The following is an 18,270-nucleotide window of genomic DNA, read 5'->3' as shown; positions in this document are numbered from 1 at the left end:
CTAGTGCAACCAAAAGGTCCAAATTGGAGTCAGACAGGCGTCGGGGTAAGACGAGAGTAAACATAGGGAAGGCTTTCAACAAATGGAGAGATCTCCGGTCTGCTCTAGGGCTCAAACGGGATCCTCAGTTGGCTTTTTTCTTGATAAAAAGGTAAGATATATCCCATTCTCTAATGTCTGATACGGCCAATAATGACAATAAATGACGATCCATAAAATGTGTAATGCTTTAGCGTAAGCTAGATAAATGTACAATCGGAATAGGTTTTACTAACTTACCATTGTCAGTGATCAGGTTCAGAATGATTGTGATATAAAATGCTGATATATAAGTTAGATACTTAGACACAAATTTTGAGCAAATTACTGCTTAATTACGATGTATTGCTATTGGAATATGCTACTTAGCTGATCAATCAAACAGGCTAAACCCCCGCAAATCTTCGGCGGATTAGCCTGTTTGGCTTTTATGGTAACGTCATAGTGCCACTTGATTGTTTATTACCTTGAGACATTTGGGTGTACTTTGTTGACCGACTGTGTATGGTATGGTATCATGATTACAATTTTGAGCTTTTACAAAGTTATAACTTATATTGTTCATGAACGTGTTTCCATAATAATAGTCATAAGTGGATACAGTAAACACATAACACAGTTCAACATGGAGATAGATGGGAATAAAAAACGAAGTTTTCTACTACCCCCATTTTTTCCCTCACACATAAGTGTGTTATTTACTCAATTGCCTTTCCTTTCACATATTTTAAATTACTTGCAGATTTAAAACTTTATTACCTCTGAAGACATTATGATTGTAAACAAAAGATTTGTGCGGCTGATGCTCCTTGGGTTATGACCAGCTCGAGCTCGTGCAAGCGTGCGTGTGCGTGTGGTCCGTGAGCGTGCACACCTCTGGTTGCAGTTTCGCTTGCCGCCAGAGGGGGCGTAGTTCTGCGAAAACTCAGACTCTCGCGCAATGCACCTTTAAGCGTCTGCCAAATGTAAAAAAAAGTTTTTTTTTTTTTTAAATAAATTAATTAATAAATGTAAGGACGATAACTATGAAGATAACAATAAAGATATACAGTAGCTGATGAATGTGTTTTGGATATTGATATTGCTATTTACCCGTTTCAAATAAATATAATTTGCTTGCTTTTCAGTTAATGCCATATAAATATGCTGATTATGTGTCAGGAACCCACACGGACAAACTGGCTTTCTCAACAAGTCTATGGGAATTATAGATGTGGTAGATGTGCTCATTGCGCCAACACTACGCAAACAAACAAAACAAACAAACAAACAAAACGTAACCTTAAGCTGAGGATCGCAGAACATAAGGCTGCTATTAGAAACAATAACCTTGACTATGCCATTGCTAAACATTATACAGAGAAGAACCATAGTCCAGCAGCCTCCCTCAGGTTAGTTGGTATTGAGAGGGTATTGCCAAACCCTAGAGGAGGTCACATCATTAAACTGCTCTTGAGAAGAGAAGCTTTTTGGATAAATGAACTGTCTTCTGTTGAACCCTCTGGTATGAACGAATCACAGGATTTTAGCTGTTTTCTATAAATGTGGGTTATAGGGTATTGACTATTAGCCTCACTGCAGTGCATGTATCTGTAACATTGTGGACATATTGATGATGTATGTCTGTAATATTTAAAAAAAAAATGTTTTGCTCTTGTTAGGCTTTTGATGATGATAATTATGTATATTTGATGATTACAATTATGTATATATGTGACCCTGGATCACAAAACCAGTCTTATGTTGCACGGGTATATTTGTGGCAATAGCCAACAAAACATTGTAGGCTATGGGTCAAAACTATAGGTTTTTCTTTTATGCCAAAAATCATTAGGATATTAAATAAAGATTATGTTCCATGAAGATATTTTGTAAATTTCCCACCTTAAATATATAAAACATGTATTTTTGTGAATGGATGCAGCACTATCACCAACATATATGGACAACTTTAAAGGCAATTTTCTCAATATTTCGATTTTTCTGCACCCTCAGATTCCAGATGTTCAAATAGTTGTATCTCGGCCAAATATTGCCCTATCCTAACAAACCATACATCAATGGAAATATTATGTATTCAGCTTTCAGATAATGTATAAATCTCAAAAAAACAAAACAAAAAAAAAACACATAAGACTGGTTTTGTGGTCCAGGGTCACATATTGTGTTGATTTATTTGAGTCTGTGAATTATATTTTCTTAACTGGGTATTTATGGGAATGTGTTGGATATTGGCATTTAATATATTGGCATATTATGACTTAAAGAACAACTGATCATGTGACTCAAGGTAATTAACATACTGTCATGGTGGGATAAATGCAAAAAGGTGCGAGGACTCAAGTGCAGAGAAATGAAGTTTATTTATAAAATAAACACTAAACACAAAACAAAACCCACAAGGGGGAAAACATAACTAATAAATACCAGAACAGAACAAGAACTTTCTGGAGGATCACGGGGAACAGGAAACATAAGACAACGTACCGACACAGACTGCAAACAAGGGGAATAAAGGGAAACAAATCAGGAGGGAACAGGTGGATGAACTCAAACAATAATCAGATAACAAGGGGGAGGGATCAGACAATGACACGAGCACATGGCCCAAAATAACAAAACACCCATGTGTAGCACAAGACAGGACAGGCATGTGACACATACACCTGAGAGCTCAGACCATTAACTGAGCGAACCTGAGGACGCTATATGGGAAACGCGTTGTTCGCTTTGAATAAATAAAAGAGTAAAGTCAATAGTGTGCAGTAGAGTGTTTTTCATTTTTGTCTTTTAAATCCGTTCCTGCCATCTACCTGCACCTATCAGGCTGTGCATGGACAACGTGATCTCATGAGAATACGCGTGTATTTGTACGTAAAGTGTAGTTCTTCTATCACACGTGTACATTTATTTACGTTTTATATACACAAACGTATAATACTGACGTATATTTACAACACTAAAACGTAAATATTTAGTATTGACATCACAAAAGCGTAAATTATTTACGTAAGAAGAACTCATATTGCATATTTCAAATCGTTGCATTAATGTTTTGACTCTATTGCATTCAATTGTCTAATCAATTACATTTTCAGTCACATTTATTAAATGCAGTTTACTCAAGAAATAATAACATTTCGCGCCTTCTGCTGCAAACTCGTTTTGGAGGATTAGCCTACATGGTGTTAAACAAGACTACACGTTAAAACCTTAAAAATACCTTCTTTAATCGTTTAACCATTTTGTAATATTTAGTTTATTTACCGTGAGACACAAAATGCGTTTTCTCCAATATAACCATAATACACCAAAACCCAACAGCCTAAATTCACAAAAGAAATCAATTTTATTAGCTTGATGTAATCCAAATCTTTAGAATATACGTTTGCAAGAAACAGATCCAAATTCAGCCCTTCATCCAGCGATCTTCATCTCCATTTCTCAGCAGCGACCGTAAACGTCAAATCCCACGCTCGTGATGAATTCAAATACTAAAATTGCACCCTCAAGAAGCGCTACGACATGCAACACATCGTCATGTGAACGATTTTTGGTACCGGTTTTGACATTTTCGCAATAACATTATTTTGATTATTCATGTCTGTTGTTTGTCTTCATAATTGTAGCCTACGTAGTTTTAAGAAATGGTTTAGGGGTAGGAGTAGGATTAGTGGCTCAAAATATATTTTAATGCTATATTGTTAATAAAACTGCCATTTCCCTACACATATCTGTCCATTACGTTTTATCCTTTTTATATTCTGTATACAATGGGTATGTTTAGGTTGGGAGTAGGGTTATGGGATCTTACATTTATCTATAAAACGGTAAAAGGGAAATTATACAGATATCTTTATGATATGAAAGATTCGTAAATAGTTCATGTTTTGTAGCTGTAAAATCGTAATAATGTTACGTTTAAATGTTCAAATGTACGTCCATATCCCCACATAGCAACATTGTTTCAGCCCAGATCTGGCCCACATCTGGCACATGTGGAAAGATGATCTGGCCCACATGCAGTGAACGACGGCCCTTGGGCGGACCGCTCCTGTTTGCCAGATCTGGGCCACAAGCAGGCCATAGCAATGTCACATGTCAGCCAAGAGCAAAGAAATAAACCAGAACTGGACCTTATCTGAGCCACAAAATCTGTGTATATTAAATATGGAGTCACATCAGCCTTAATAAGCCTGTTAACAAGCAGAATCACTGAAGGAAAGAAGAGGACAGAAAAAGAGACGAGCAGAAACACAAGAACTGTCACATTCTGGAGGTTTAAATTGCTGGGTAAGAAATGTTGGTAGATTTGAGGGTAACAGGAGGGTTAAATGTGGTTAGACTGTTTATACAAAAATAAAATATGAACTGTTGGTGGCGCTAGTGGGTTTGAGTGACTAATAAATTTGGTTCGATTATTTTTCAGAAACTGCCCTTATAACTGCCAAATTTCATAACATGTTATCGTACAGCTCTGCCTGTCAGTGGCAAAGAGAGCAGAATAATAATAAGAAAATGTACAGATACGATATATGTCAATGCAACTTTGGTGAATGGCCTCTAATACTGTAAACCAACTCTAAAGGATAAGATATGTTTTTATTGCTTTATTGATATTGTTTTTGCTGACTTTGTTGTGTTGTTTGTTCATTCTCATGGGCTTAATACATTTTTTTTAACAACTACAGTAAATAAATGGCTTTTATTGAAACAATATTTGAGTTTATCTTGTGTTTTTATGTAATTTTTTAGATAAGACTAAGTTTTAAACTGTCAAATGAACATGTTTTAACATGCTTCTCACTTTACAGAGTCCCCTGCCTATAGGGCATGTTTTAAGATTTTATATACTAAGTAAAAAAAAAAAAAAAACTTAAGAATAATACATATAATAAGAAAAAAAGTTAAAAAGCCTAAAATTTCATCATGGCTTTATCATTTAAGTGTAATATTGTCTGGTGATTGCATCTACAGCTGCACCAGCTGGGTGGTCAAGTGTGATCGGGTCAGTTTCATCGGGGAGAAGCTGGTTTTGTGGTGTTTCTCGCTCCGTTCTAATGGTGGCTATATTGGTTATCTGTGATGCCCGCTCTGGTGACTCTTAAGGGCTGAACACAGTTGAAATGTGCCTTTAGGATGCCAAAGGTCATCTCTATCTTCACTCTGGTTTTACTGAGGGCCACATTGAAGCGGTGCTGTGACCCTGTCTGAGGTCAGGGGGTTATTGTCTGTCCCAATTCAAATTAACAGTGTTTTGTACTGTACCAAATTTAACTTGCTTTCCTCAAAGTGCTGACACAACACAGATTCGCGGAAAATTTGTGAGTCAAGCACTGGAGCCAGGCCATTCGGCATCCAAACTTGTGAAGTCGTCTGCAGATGAAATGTTTAGTAGATCATTGTTATATCTGTTAATGTTACTATTAATTTAAAGATTCATCTCACAGAAAATAATCATCTCACATATTCACATCATCTCTACCTGAACATTAAGGCTGTGAAAGGATTTCCTATTAACATAATCTGCCTCATGTTCCCCTAGAGCAGTGGAGATTGGAGCAATAGACTGCATACATGTTGCAATGACTCTAGGGAATCCTATCATAAGATTAATAGAAGAATAATAAAAAAGATTTAAAATAATTCTTAACATGTATTATATTGTATAGTACATTTGTGAAATTTGCTTTTTAAAAAAATAAAATAAAAAATGTGTTCATGTGATGTCACCCTATCAATATATCTTACCAGCAATTTTATAAAAGCCCTCTTTTATGGACATGGTCGATAAATGTCCGGGGAACACTATTAATGAAACTATTCATGTTCTCCTGCAGAGCGAGGACCACCTTGCGAATGGTTCGACAAACCGTGTTTTCCCCCAGCTTCTGTGCGTCACCCACCGTGCAAGACTATACCACTTGCAAAAAAACGCAACGCAATACCATTTACGGTACAGTAAGTGCATGAATTTGACATGTTAAATTCTTTATGTGCGGCTCAAGAAGTTTGCAAAGATAAGACATTCCTTCCGCGGAAAATCTGTATCTTTCATACAAGTAACTATCAGGAAAGGCAATTGGGATTTTGTCTGGCTATAAACTCTTTCTTTACAAAGTGCTCGTCTAATAATTTGCGCTGAGATGTCCACCGGATTTGGAAGAAAAGGTGAAGTCATTGTAACAGACACTTGGAATAAGTTACGTCACCTATATGTTTCTTTGCTCTCAGCTGATTGGTCAAACTTCAGTCTGAGATCTCGAATCCAGAACATAACCTGCCCCGGAGCAGGTTAGCCTTGGAGCGTAAGATACCATGGCAACGAACACCGATTAAAGCCGAGCTACTTTCATAGTACCTAAAACTCAGGGTTGGCGGAAACTAAACTGAAACATAGCTGGCTAGCCACCTAAACCAGCTTCATGGTATAGGCCCCAGGTCATCTGTAATGTATCTGTTGTTTTACACTCTTTGACCACCAGGTGGTATTATGAGCAAATGAAGATCAAGAAATGAACGTTGAGATATGTGTAACCGTTTTACCAGAAAACGGTCAGTCTTAATCCATATGCTGTATTCAATATCAAAGTTCATGGCCAATAAAGGTGATCGCCAGATGATGCCTTGAAGAGATTTGTGTATAAAGGAATTTATTAATATTTTCCGTCTCACGGACCATGATCCTCCAGGACACAAACAAGTCCTTTTTTAAGTTGAGCATAAAACAAATGTTTCTCAACAAGTGCAAGGCAGGGCAATGCTTCAGCTTTTGCATGATACATTCACTCCTTCTACCACAGTGATCTCAAACTCAATTTCTGGAGGGCCACAGCTCTGCACAGTTTTGCTCCAACGCTAACCAAACACACCTGATCCAGCTAATCAAGGTCTTCAGGATTGCTAGAAACTTCCGTGCAGGTGTGAGTTGGAGCTGGTTGGAGCTAAACTGTGCAGAGCTGTGGCCCTCCAGGAATTGAGTTTGAGATCACTGTTCTACCATTTAACATGATTTATACACAAACATGTTGCCCTCTAGTGCCCCTAGTGGTGAGGAAGAGAACGTGCCCTATGCTTGTGACTGTTATAGTGTGAACCACATGGGGCTTCATCTCTCCACTACTTCTTCTTCCTGAAGAACACACGTTTTCTTTAGACACTCTTTAGAGCAGTGTTTCCCAAACTTTTTTTTCTGGGGACCCACATTTTAAAGTCGATAAATCCTTGTGACCCAATAAACATTAGGCCCATATAGTTCATATATCACGAAGAGAATTTATGCATTAACAAAATATGTATGACCATTTTCAGAGCCGTCGCATAGGCTGTGCGAACTGTGCAACCGCACAGGGCCTCGCGCCACTAGGGGGCCTCGCAATCCTGCTGATTTTTTTTGTTTGTTTTTTTGTCCCCACCACTTTTTAAAACATCTCGCGGCACGAATGTACCAATTCTACAAATAAATAAAACATCTCCAGTTAACTGGCAGAGTATTCATTTCGTTCGTTTTTTTAAATAAGAGACGATCTAGCGCTGACATGTGTTTTTTAAATCAAGGGATCAAAGTGGTCGTTGCCGCTCGCGCACACTGTCTTCACTAGAACGCGCGCTTCAATCAGTTCCGGATACTCAAAACATAATGCACACAAACGTGTCCATGCTTGATATACAACCACTAATGAACATAATCGGTTTTGATCAGGTTTTGATGAAAAAAAAAAAAACTATATGAGTGCGGATTCGAACCTAAAATCTCTGGCACGCTAGACGAAAGTTCTACCTCTGGACCATTCAGATACACATCAATAAAATAGCCGGATGTATGTATTCACACGAAAATTCTCGAGCTGACTTGATGTAAAGCCACTCGTTGCACAGTTGATTTTTTTCCCTCTAAAATAAATAGCAAAAAGTCATAGCTGAGACTATGCATAATTATGCTGTATTATTCTACTTGATAAAAACGTATTGCAGCGAGATTATGCGTGCAATAGAACTAACGTTAAAACAGCTACGTCCGTTTGACTGTTATTCATGCGCAATTGAGCATCCACATCAATGAGCAGGGCCTCGCATTTCAAGTTCGCACAGGGCCTCGCACCCCACCTGCGACGGCACTGACCATTTTTAGGGCTGGGTATCGTTCAAAATCTTTCGATCCGGTGCCATTTTCGATACCTCAGTTTCGATACCGGTTCCTAACGATACTTTTTTCGATACCAATTTTTTGAAGCTTTGAGGGTGTTGATGTAGAGACAGATTTTTCAGTCCCGCTCCAGCTAAAATATGTTACCTTCTCCCGAAGGTATGAAATAGTTTCAAGTTACGTGTCTCCTAGCCACAACCTACACATCCCAGCATAATCGCTCCTGATAAATTACTTGTAATTAAATCTGTCTTCATGTTTATGTTAATTTAGCATGAAAGCAAGCAGACTACTGCGTGCATGTGTAACCGGATGAATGAGGTGATGGACATTAGTGAGCACCTATCAGCAGGTAATCCACCCTATTTAAGAGCTGGTTGGCTGTAGCCCGGGATGCGTCACGTTCGACTCCGCCTCCTTCCAGTGTTTACAGTGGCTGTAGCTTGTCTGTCTTCTCCGGTTTTCCTTCGGTTTGTCGCAGTGGTTGCATTTGCTGGCTGCTCGCCTTTCAGTGTCCCTGTAGTCTATCTGAACAGCGGATTGCATGATTTGAGTACCCGTGCCTGTGAAAAGACAAGTACATTGTGCGAATGCATCGTCTACTTCCGGATTTTCCCTCTCGTCCGGCGATCTTGTTCTTCCTGCTGGTGCTATAAAAAGCTATTACAGCCCCGTCGATTCCTTGCTGCCAGATTAAGAGCGCATCGTATTTTCCTGCTCCACTGTCGCTACCGTGTGCAATACAAACTTTTTGCCATCTGTGAGAAGATCGTCACCCCACTGATGAGGGGGACCGTTGCTGTCTGGTTTTATTTATTATTTGTTGATTTAATGGTTCTTTTATTGAACTTTTGAGGTTAACACTTGGTGTCAAAAACGGAACACCAAATTATCTGCTTGTGAACTCATTGCGTGAATTGACTTATGTATTTATTTATGGTCTTTGTTTACACCTTTGTATGTTATTCGTGATGGTTTACTAATGGTGATAGATCTGCTCATGACCGTACCCTAAACATCATTCAACTGGGCTTTAGTGCATTGCTTTTTTGTTATTTTGTTTCAGGTGCTGAGGTTCCACAGGTGGAGGATCTCTTGTGGTGGTGGTGCTTCCTTCGAATGTTTGCCGTGACACTTTTGAAGTCTTTGCTGTGTGTGTGTGAGTGTGCTTTTGGCAAATTAAGTTTAGTGATCCCTCCTCCCGTGGTTTGCCTCAGCCCTGTTAGTCTGTGTCTTTTTCTATTGTGTCTGTGTAACCAGTGTATTAGTATGGAAAGAGTGTGTGTTTATTCCAATGTGTTTTAGTTTACTTGAATGTGTTTGTAACTCAAAACCTTGTCAGTATAGCTCCAGGTTGCCTTTTTTTTTTACGTAATTACCCTGCTGCTTTAAATTAAACTTTGTATAAATAAAATTGTTGTATATTTTCATATCCACGTCTCTGCCTACCTTTATTAGAGAATCGAACCTGAGTGACCTAGTAATAGTAACTTGAGTGTTGTCCATATTTCCCGGGGCGAAATTCCCCGGGTGGCGTAGTCGAAATTCTTTCTACCTGTAATACCGCCCTTTTGCCACACATGGTTTGGCATGACAGAATGCATGCAATGTTAATCCCTAGCTGACATCTCAGTTCATCTCGATCTCAGAAAGCCTCGTTATAATCAATGAAGCTGACTGCACAATGAATCTTTCATAACTCTGTTTGCTATAATTAGAGGATTCACCAGCATTCAAAATTCAGCACTGAACAAAAAGTCAGTTATGCATCTGATTGCTAGCCTGGAAATCCAGACCTAAATCTAAAAGATTAATGGTCTGGCGTTGATTAGACTCTTGCCTTATCCGGTCGGCAAAACAGCAAAAACGCCCTTCTTGCAAAGAAAGGATTCTGTTCCTCTTTAAGATAAAAAGCCACTTCTAACTCGTTCATTGTAGCAGCCAAAGCCGTTTCAAACAACTGGTGTTCATCCATAGCCATCTTGCAAAGTTTGATTGGTGCAGCTCAGATCGAGGGGCATATTTAATGAGCATCATTACTCGACGCCAGAGTAACTCGCTGAGCAAATTCAACTTGTGCTCTCGCGAGAACTCTGGATTACCAGGGTATCTGATTGCACAAAGCAGCAAAAACATGTTAATAGAAACTCTGCCTATGCTTGCACCTGTAAATCGTTTTTATTTTGTTTTATGTTCTTGTTGCTTTTGTCCAGTAGATGAATAACAATTTCATTGTTTTTAGATTTTTTATATAAATATTTAGTGGGAGGCCTGCAAAATTGTTTTATTCTTCCGCATCCGCACACACACACTCGGCCATTAAATCTAGTCCCGCTCCGTATGTTGATGGACCTGATCTACTCCATCTGTATTTTGATCATCATTCTGAATCTGATCTGGATTTAGTCTTTGACAATAATACCAAAAGATCTGATGACTTAAAACTCAGACGCCCTTTTATACTCAAGGGCGATCCGCATGTGATGGTCCCCTTCTCAGGGAACAGGGTTGAATTCTCAACCTGAGACATTTTATTTAATGTCACTTCTAAAATTCAAATTCACAAAATTAAAATATTTTTCATTTTTCCTACTCCAGACTAAACACATATTTCATATTGAAACACATTTGTTGTACTTAACATTTTGTCTGATAGATAACAATTGTCACACAAATGGCTGAAAGCACACAAATGGTGTGTCTCTTAACTGCTATAAGACGAGGGGTCTATAATATGCAAATTTTACAGTAAGCTTCATGGTGGGGGTAACAATATTACTATACAATATTAGGCGTTAAACATTTCCTCTTTTACAGGTTCAACAGAGAGTGAAGATGATCTGAGGATTGTGCTGCTGGGAAAAACGGGAGTTGGGAAGAGTGCAACTGGAAACACCATCTTAGGAAGAGAAGCGTTTACAGCAGAAACATCTCAAGAGTCCGTGACTAAAGAGAGTCAAAAAGAATCATCTGAAATCAACAGCCGACACGTTACTGTGATCGACACTCCAGGACTGTTTGATACTGAACTTACTAATGAGGAGATCAAGAGAGAAATCAGCAACTGCATCTCCATGATCCTGCCTGGACCACATGTGTTCATCATTGTGCTCAATTTAGGACAACGATTCACTCAAGAAGAAGCCACAACAGTGAAGATCATCCAAGAGACGTTTGGTGAGAAATCTTTAATGTTCACCATGGTGCTCTTCACCAGAGGTGATGATCTGAAGGACAAAACTATAGATCAGTGTTTGGGGAAGCCTGGATCTCCTCTGATGAAGCTCATTGAAGCGTGTGGAAACAGATATCATGTGTTCAATAATAATCAGCCTGGAGACCGAACACAGGTGTCTGATCTACTGGAGAAGATAGACAACATGGTGAAAGCAAACGGAGGGATTTTCTACACGTGTAAGTTGTTCAGACAGATGGAGAGAGAAAGACAAGAACAACAGATGAAGATCCTGATGGTCAAAGTCAGAGAAGAACTGATGAAGAAACTAGAAGAAGAAATGATAAGAGAACAAGAGACATTTAAAAATAAAATAGAGCAACTGATGAAAGAAAAAGAAAAACTGCACACAGATATAGACAGACTGATGAACAGAATAGAGAATGAGAGGAAGAATAGAGAAGAGGAATATATAAAAAGAGAAGAACGATATAAAACATTAATGAAAGAGAAAGAATATTTTCAGTCTAATCATGAAGCAGAAGAAAACAAGATGAAGATCCTGATGGAGAGAGTGGAGCAAATGAGCAGAGAAAGAGAAGAACTGATGAAACATAAAGTAGAGAAAGAGAGAATGAAGATGAAGATGGAGGAAGAAAGACTGAATCAAGAGAAAGAGAGAAAGAGAAGCGAAGAAGAATTGAAAGAGAGAGAAGAACGATATAAAAGAGAAATGAAGGAACAGGAGGTGCAGATGCGAGATGAAATGAAAGAACGAGAGATGTTTAAAGATGAAATAAAGGAAAAGAAGCAAGAAAAGGAAAAACTTAAGATCTCATACAACACAGAAATAGACAGTACAGAATACAGAATGAACGACAGAATCATGAAAAAGAGAGAAAGAGAATAGGCGACGAATATACAGAAAGAGAAGAACGATATAAAATCCAGATGAGAAGAGAACGAGAGGAATGAGACCAGCAGAAACTGGAGGCAAAGACGAGAAGAGAAGAAGATGAGAAAAGAAGAGAGAGAGAAAAACAGATTTGTGATGAACAGATTCAGAGACTGAAGAGTGAAATGGAGGGAATAATCAGAGAGAAAGAGAGAATAGAAAGAGAGAGACGAGGACAAATAGAGGATTTAGAGAAGAGACTGAAAGAAGAAATAAACAAAAGAGAAGATCAACAACAGAACTATGAAAAAAAACTGAAGAGAATTGGAAGACAAACAATCAATCTATTTCACAGACTCCATCTTCTCAATAATCTGAGAGCTGCAGATGTTCTTCAGATAACCAAACATTCATTACAGTCCCATGAGTCTTGTGCTGAAGAGGAGCTGATTCAGACTTTCACGCAACAACTGCTGATGATGAACTACAGAGCAAGATATATTAAAATTAAACAGACTAATGAACAGGATCGCACACAACAAAGAGACAGTGATTCATCTGAAGATGAGTTTAATATTTTTGATGACATTTTTGATGATTTTAAGGAGAAACCTTTATTAGAAACAAGTCTGTCTGAACTCATTCACCCGATGGATGTTCAGATGGCCGTATTTCACTGTGCTGATGGTCACTAAACTGTCCCAGTGTCAGTACGCTCTGCCTCTGCTTGTTCCTGATCCATTCACACAACAGATTGAGTTTCCTCTCTGGACATTCAGACAAATCAACAAGAGCTGGAAGATGATAGACACCAACCATAGAACCATCCGTCAAACCCACCCGATCTACAAGGCAGAAACTCCAATGGTGTTTTTCTTCAGGTTGGGCTCTGTGTCTTCATCCAAGTCTCAGCTGATGAACAGTCTGATCAATGAGAGACACAACACGTTCTTCCACAGGAACTGCCCAGGCAGCAGCAGATCCAGAGTCCTGAGGGATGGAGTGGTGGAGATCGCCTGGTTCTGCCCCTCTGGGAAAGACACAGATACATTCACTGACTGTGTTGCGTTCTGTAATCTACACGGTGATGCAGGAGACCATGAGAAACAGCTGCAGATCCTCTCTGAAATGGCCTCAGTCAATGTTGTTCTTCTTCCACAACTGGACTGGAATGACAGACATGTAGCAAAGATACAAAACCTGTTCAGGAACAGAAAGCCACTCATTTGTCTATTTACTGAGGATGATTCTGCATTATATGAGGTAAAGAAAGGGAAATTCAAAATTGGTCTGAAAGACAGAAATCAGTCAGATGTATCTGAAGAACTCAGAGGAGCGATAAATGATTGTTTCTCAGAATCATCTTCCACTTTCAGACTTGAAGATGTGTCCAAACACTCAGACATCAGAGTAGACGAGGAAGATGATGAAGACTGCAGGAGAGGAAGAGAAGCAGCACAGCAGATGATGAGTTTACTGAAGGAGAAACATCTGATAGAAATCAAAGAATCATTTCTGCCTCATCAGGGGAAACTGTGGCATCAGTGGAGTCAGAAGAACAAAGAACTACATCGACCTCAAGGAGAAAATATAGAAATGGACATCAGAAGGAAACAAACAGAGATGAAGGAAATCCGTGAAAAACAGCATAAATGTGACATTGGCAAATTTGTGATGCTATTCATTAAAGAAATGAACTCAAATGCTAAACATGAGAAGATGTTTTTTCTTAAATGGCTCAGAATCCTCCTGGATGAACACACATCAGCTGACCTTTCTGCTCTACATCACAAGTATGATGAAACATGGTCAGAAGTCTTAGAACTGAAAGACAGTAATAAATCTGAAGAACATAAAGCTAAACAAACTGAACTTGAGAGAATATCTGAGGATCTTCAAGCTGCAGCCTTTGGTTTGGAGCACATCATGAGGGAGATCGGTCAGATATATGAATCATGTTCATCTGTGAAGAAGAACAAGAAAGACCTGCAGGTTCACTTCTCTTCTCTCCCGAGTCTCGCAGCAGAGATGATGATCTCTGGATTTCCACTGGAGCTGATGGATGGAGATGCTGCTCATGTTCCTGTGATCTGGATCTCTGCTGTTCTAGATGAACTCATCCAGAAACTGGGACACCAGACCAGAGTCTTTGTGCTGTCAGTTTTAGGGATTCGGAGCTCTGGGAAATCCACCATGCTGAACGCCATATTTGGGCTCCAGTTTGCCGTCAGAGCTGGCAGGACCACCAGAGGAGCTCTCATGCAGCTGGTCCGAGTCTCAGACGAGATGAAACCACAGATGAACTTTGACTATATTCTGGTCGTCGATACTGAGGGTCTTTGTGCTCTAGAACTGGCTGGAATATCAACAAGACATCATGATAATGAATTGGCCACATTTTTTGTTGGTCTTGGAAATCTGACATTGATCAACAACTTTGGAGAAAACCCATCTGAGATGCAGGACGTTCTTCAGATTGTTGTTCAGGCCTTCATGAGGATGAAGAAGGTCAGACTGAATCCCAGCTGTGTGTTTGTGCATCAGAATGTTTCAGACGTCACAGCTGGAGAGAAAAACATGGAGGGAAGGAGACGACTGCAGGAGACACTGGATGATATGACAAAACTCGCTGCTAAAGAGGAAGACTCTGATGCAGAATGTTTCAGTGATGTCATTGGATGTGATGTTCAGAATGATGTGATGTATTTTGCTCAGCTCTGGGAGGGAAGCCCACCAATGGCACCACCAAACCCAATCTACTGTAGGAATATACAAGAACTAAAGAAGACTTTCATGTCTCATGCCTCAAACTCACATGGAATGAGGCTGATAGATCTAAAAGATTGTGTTAAAGATCTCTGGGAGGCTTTACTGAATGAACGATTCGTCTTTAGCTTCAGAAATTCTCTGGAGATCTCAGACCTGGAGTCTTCGCAGTGCCATGATGGAAACTGAGAACAAACTACACAACAAAATAGAATATGGAGGAATTCATGAGGTTGAGGAAACTGATCTTCAAAGAGAACTGAAGAAGACGAGTGAAGAAGTGGAGAAATCAATGGCAGAATTCTTTGAGAAAGACAAAGATAAAGATATACTGATTCAGTGGAAAACATTATTTGAAATCAAAATCAAAGAGCTTCAGGAAAACATTGTGAGAGAAACAAAGAGGAGATTAAAAGAAGATTCGTCAGCAGCGAGACCTGAAGAAAAAGACTGATGCTCATCATTAAAACACTTTCTATGAAAAGAGCAAATAACTTGCCTTGAAACTCAAAGATAAAGCAAATGATAAAAAAATAAAAAATAAAATAAAAAAAAAACACTGAAGAAAGAGTTTGATTTGTTTTGGGAACAGAGTGTGAAGATAGTCAGAGACACTCCTGCAATCAAAGACATTGACATAATGAGAGATGTAAAACTCCTTCTCAGTGACATCGGTTTTCTCTTTGCCGTGTTATTCAGATTATGTGAAGGTAAAGAAATCTGTTAGAGCTTTCAGAAATGTCTACAGATCAGCTAAAGTGATGTTAGGTTATGCTTTATCTACAGAGGATAAAGTCTTTATCTACAAACAGATAAAGAGATTCAGTCATTTAACATTTCAAAGATGGGCTACAACATCAGCTGCATTCAACAGCTCATAGATTACATCAAGATAAGAGTGACAGAACATCAGGACGGATCAGTGAATTATGTGTTCAAGAATGAATTCTTCATGGATTTGGTTTATTCCATCTGTAAGAGATCAAAGAAGATGATCACTGATCAACACAGAAAGTTTAGAGAAGCCAATGATCCTGTAATATATGTTGAGAATCATCTGTCAGAAACTGAAAAAGCCCATTGAGCAGAGCGTCTACAAGGAGACTGCCAGAGATCTGACAGATGAAATGAGATCAAACTGTGAATCATTGAATGGAAACAGATCAAATCTGGAGAAACACATCCTGAAGACACTGGCAGAAGAGGAGGATTTTAACAAATACATGAACTACATTCATAAACCCAGAGATCACTTCAAGAGTTTCATCAGAGATAAAGTCAGCCATTACATCACTGATAATTTCAGTGTCAGCGTTTTACCCAAGATGAAGGAGAAGATTAAACTCCTGCAGCAGAAGATCATGAACGCTGCACATGAATCTGCTGAACATGTTCAAGAGAACAGAGGAGATGTTGGTCTGTGGTTGAAGAGTTTCACACAGAAGCTCTCAGATGTGCTGATCTTCTCTGAAAAAGACCTCAGTGGAGTCAAACATGATGATGTTGTTGATTTCAGCCTCCTAGAAGATGTGATAAGACATGAACTTCCTGATATAATGACTAACATCAGCAGTAGAGACATTTCCAGTAAAGCTGGACAGTAAACTCAGGCCAGATGAGCTTCTGATTGATCACTTCTGTCAGTGCTGTTGGGTTCAGTGTCCGTTCTGTAAAGCCGTCTGCATCAACACCATAGAAAACCATGATAGAGATCACAGTGTGCCTTTCCACAGAGTGAGGGGAATTAATGGAACATATTACAGCTCAACACAGAATCTCTGTCCTAATATTTGTACAAATTTAGTAGCAAGTCATCAGGATTTTAATACACCACATGGAAGGTTTAAATATAGAGACTACAGAAGAGCAGGAGGAGATTATGCAGACTGGAGCATCAGCCCTGATCTCTCTGAACAGCCCTACTGGAGGTGGTTTGTGTGCAGATTCCAGAAAGATCTGGAAAAACACTACAGTAAAACATTTGAGGGGAGTGGTGAGATTCCAGATGAATGGAGAAAATACTCAAAACAGGAAGCTATTGAGAGTTTAGATAAATACATGTAATGAAGCAGATAAAGAATGAGACTCTTATGTCTCCTCTCAGATTCAGATCACAGATATAATCATCAAATACACCAGACGAGAGTTAAAGACAAGATCCAGTTCCTCATACATGATTTGAACTACAAAACAACATATTTCTGAACATATGCCTAAATGATAAAGTTCAAAATGCTTGATGAATATTATAGTTTATTACTAATCAAAACAGCTTAATCTCCATCATGAACTGAAAAAGATCTGTGATACGAATATTAATGATAGATTGTTGAAATATGATTGAAGTGCATATATGAATGTGTTTGTAAGCGCAGTGCTGGTGATCAAACGGTTGGAGGAAAGTGTGAGAAATAAACGGCAAATTAAACATCTCAGAGCCGTCGATCTGATTTATATGAAAATTACTCCAGTGGAAACTACTTCACTCAATAATGTCCACATCTGTGAGGACACATCATGAATTTACTGACCTTTTCCAGTGTCATTTTACACTTGTTTAATACAGACCTCGTATTATGAAAAATATAGTTTTGACTTGAAATTAATTGAAATGATAAAACTGAAATGATCCATAGCAGATTTTTTAATTCGCTGACAGTATTTCAGTCTTTACTCAAATTCATTACTTAGACATTACTAAAATATATCTCATGAAAATAATGTTTATTACACAATACTGTGATCAAAATCTCTAATTCTGCCCTCAAACTCTCACTGATGACCTTTGATCTTCCACTTCTGCCCTGTGTGTGTCTGAACAACAAAACAACTGGGCAATTACAGTTCATGTTTGTATCATTCTCTGTTCAGTGTCACAAGAGTTCATCAGATTAATTTCACACTGATTGTCCAAATGAACGAGTTATAGAAACTTGTTAGTGCACATCAGCTCTAGCTTTGGGTTTTCCAGCTGACCAGAGGATGAGGAAGAGCTGATTCTGATGTAACTGCAACACGAAGCATTTTAATGACACTCTTACAGTGGAAATGAAGCAGTCAAGTTAGTATAATTCAGTAAATGGATTTGCACTGCCGCGTCTTCTCCTCCTTCAGCGTCTCATCATTGCCTCTCCAGTTCCAGCGCTGGTTTCGAGTATATGTTTCGTCTCCAGCTGCTGCTGTTACTGTGTCTCCACACATAAGAACAGATCTGATAACTGTGGAGACATCTCTGTATTCAACACCAGA

The 18,270-nt window shown here is 38.8% G+C and overlaps 1 pseudogene across 1 annotated transcript in view; it reads left to right on the top strand.

Moving 5' to 3' along the window:
• LOC311304024 (interferon-induced very large GTPase 1-like) overlaps positions 1-17,171 on the top strand; it is a 116,576-nt pseudogene extending 99,405 nt beyond the window's left edge. The window contains exons 5-8 of the transcript XR_014630262.1: positions 11,003-11,643; positions 11,914-12,217; positions 12,697-15,731; positions 15,834-17,171. The product of XR_014630262.1 is annotated as an interferon-induced very large GTPase 1-like (transcript). The remainder of the gene's footprint in view (positions 1-11,002; positions 11,644-11,913; positions 12,218-12,696; positions 15,732-15,833) is intronic.
• The last annotated feature ends 1,099 nt before the right edge of the window (positions 17,172-18,270 follow it).

Source organism: Rutilus rutilus (assembly GCF_951802725.1).
Source record: "Rutilus rutilus genome assembly, chromosome: 1".
Classification (NCBI taxonomy): Eukaryota; Metazoa; Chordata; class Actinopteri; order Cypriniformes; family Leuciscidae; genus Rutilus; species Rutilus rutilus.
The sequence above is the reverse complement of the archived record's forward strand: the minus strand, read 5'-3'. Positions and strand labels throughout refer to the sequence as shown.